We start from the raw sequence: 367 nt of genomic DNA, 5'->3' as shown, positions 1-367 counted from the left end.
ATAATATTTAACGCAAGAATTGTCAAATCGAATTGGAGACCTTCTATGCCTCCAGTTATCCAAATAGGTTCTCATAACTATGCCCCAGATGGACTCACTGTAAACTCTTGAACTCGGAGAAAGTGCACTGTGGTGGCCTCTGAAGAGGGCAACTAGACTAGGACACGGGGTGAGAACCAGAGTTTTTACTGTGTATATATATATATACACACATATATTTGTACCATTTGACTTTCATCCGTTGTATTTGCGCGTTGTGTATACATATACACATATATATGTATGTGTGTATATATATACATATATGTATGTATGTGTATATATGTACATATATATGTATGTATGCATATATATGTGTGTATATATG

Source organism: Pteropus vampyrus, unplaced genomic scaffold (assembly GCF_000151845.1).
Source record: "Pteropus vampyrus isolate Shadow unplaced genomic scaffold, Pvam_2.0 Scaffold4826, whole genome shotgun sequence".
Lineage (NCBI taxonomy): Eukaryota > Metazoa > Chordata > Mammalia > Chiroptera > Pteropodidae > Pteropus > Pteropus vampyrus.
Note: the sequence above shows the minus strand (reverse complement) of the source record.